Source organism: Triticum urartu, chromosome 4, assembly GCF_003073215.2.
Source record: "Triticum urartu cultivar G1812 chromosome 4, Tu2.1, whole genome shotgun sequence".
In the NCBI taxonomy this organism is placed as follows: Eukaryota; Viridiplantae; Streptophyta; class Magnoliopsida; order Poales; family Poaceae; genus Triticum; species Triticum urartu.
The window spans coordinates 356,856,201-356,858,868 of record NC_053025.1 but is presented as its reverse complement, the minus strand read 5'-3'; positions in this window follow the sequence as shown (position 1 = coordinate 356,858,868).

Genomic DNA, 2,668 nt, shown 5'->3' with positions numbered 1-2,668 from the left:
CATGGCATTGAAGCAAGAGGCTGCTCAACTGAGGTGTGATGCTTCCAAGAAGCGAGTCAGAGATGCTACTCCTTCTTCCTCTACTCAAGTGGCCAAGCAGCAGAAGTATTGGCTTCCTCCTCCTCCGTTCCGTCAGCCGTATCAGCAGAAGAGCAAAGGTGGCAGTGGATCTTCCCACCCACCCAACCCTGGCTTTCAGAACAAGACTTCGTCTCAAGCTCCAAGATCGAGTGCTCCGTATCACCAGTCCGCTTTCAGAGGTCACGTGCAACAAGTGCCAACAGAAGGGTCACTATGCCAACAAATGCTTCAACCAGAGGCGTCCCCTCCTCCTCCTCCTGTGAGATCGGCAAGTACAGCTGTGGTCAAGCATAACCCCAAGCACGCCAAGGTCAACTTGATGAATGCAGCTCAGGCAGAGGACTCGTCAGATGTCATCATGGGTAACCTTCCTGTTAACGATGTTCCTGCAAAAGTACTTTTTGATACTGGTGCATCGCATTCTTTCTTGTCATGCCCATTTGCATCGAAGCACAATGTTGATACTGAGGTCATGCCCAAAGTCATGCAAGTTGTTTCTCCCGGCAAGCTTTTGACTTCTAGTTTGGTTGCTCCCGATATCTCTATCACGTTGGGCGACTACAAGTTTCTTTCTTCTCCGGTGGTTCTTGGCAACTCGGATATTGATCTTATTCTCGGAATGGATTGGCTTTCTAAGCACAAGGCGCATCTTGATTGTGCTGCCAGGCAGATTCAATTGACTCATTCGTCTGAGGATGTAATTGTCTTTGCCGCTCGTGATGATACCATCCGTCTGTTTTCTCTCAATGAGAAGGGTGAACTGGATGCTATCTCGCAAATTCCAGTCGTTTGCGAATATCAAGACGTCTTTCCAGAAGAGCTTCCAGGAATGCCTCCGCACCGGCCAGTTGAATTCGTCATTGATCTTGAGCCTGGCACGGAACCAGTGTGCAAGCGTCCTTACAAGCTCGGACCTGAAGAGTTGAAGGAGCTGAAGAAGCAACTCGATATTCAAGAGCGAATGGGTCTCATCCGACCTAGTTCTTCTCCGTGGGGTTGTGGTGTTCTTTTTGTGAAGAAGAAGGATGGAACGGACCGACTTTGTGTTGACTACCGTCCATTGAACAAGAAGACTATCAAGAACAAGTACCCACTTCCCAACATCAACGAGCTGTTCGAACAACTCAAAGGTGCCCAAGTATTCTCCAAGCTTGATCTCCGTATGGGTTATCACCAGATTCGAATCCGTGAGCAAGATATTCCCAAGACGGCTTTCAGGACAAGCTATGGTTCATATGAATACACTGTCATGTCTTTTGGCCTCGTCAACGCTCCTCCGACTTTCTCTCGCATGATGAACTTCATCTTCAACGCCTACACCAATGACTTCGTTTTGGTCTATCTCGACGACATTCTGGTCTTTCTCGAAGAACAAGGAAGATCATGCCAAGCACTTGCGTTTGGTACTCGATAAGCTGAGGGAACACCAGTTCTACGCCAAGTTCTCCAAGTGCGAATTTTGGCTCGATGAGGTTCTTTATCTTGGTCATATCATCTCTGCCAAGGGCATTGCGGTGAATCCTGAGAAGGTGTCTGCAATTGTGAATTGGGAACCACCTCAGAACGTGAAGCAACTCCGTAGCTTCCTCGGTCTCGCAAGCTACTGTCGAAGATTCATTGAAAACTTTTCTAAGATCGCGAAGCCTCTCTCAAATCTTCTCCAGAAGCACGTCAAGTACGTTTGGTCTCCGGAATGTGACATCGCTTTCAACACTTTGAAAGAGAAATTGGTCACTGCTCCAGTTCTGACTCCTCCTGATGAATCCAAACCGTACGAGGTCTTTGCGATGCCTCTCTCCAAGGTCCTCGGTGCAGTGTTGATGCAAGAGAAGAAAGTTGTGCTTATACCTCTCGCCAGTTGAAGCCCAACGAGAAGAACTACCCCACTCATGATCGCGAGTTGGCGGGAGTTGTGCAGGCTCTTTGGACGTGGAGACATCTCGTATTGGGAAGAAAAGTGGACATTTTCACTGACCACAAGAGTCTCAAGTACATCTTCACTCAGCCTAATCTCAACCTCAGGCAGACTCGATGGGTCGAAATGATTCAAGAGTATAATCCGAGTATCGAGTATACTCCAGGGAAGGCCAATGTGATTGTTGACGCATTGAGCAGGAAAGCTTATTGCAACAGCCTGATTCTTAAGCCTTAACAACCCGAGCTTTGTGAAGCTTTCCGCAAACTTAATCTGCAAGTTGTTCCTCAAGGTTTCCTCGCCAACCTTCAAGTCTCACATACCTTGGAAGACCAGATTCGCCAAGCCCAGCTTCTTGATGCTATGGTGAAAAAGGTGAAGATTGGGATTGCCAAGAGTCAACCCAAGTACAAGTGCTACCTCCTTAATGACAAGGATACTCTCTTCTTCGAGGACCATATTGTTGTACCCAAAGGTGAACTCCGTAAAGTGATCATGAACGAGGCTCACAATTCTCTCCTCTCCATCCACCCTGGGAGCACGAAGATGTATCAGGACCTCAAGCAGACTTATTGGTGGACTCGAATGAAGCGCGAGATTGCTCAATTCATGAATGAATGTGATGTCTGCAGAAGTGAAGGCAGAACACCAAGGCCAGCTGGTCTCCTACAA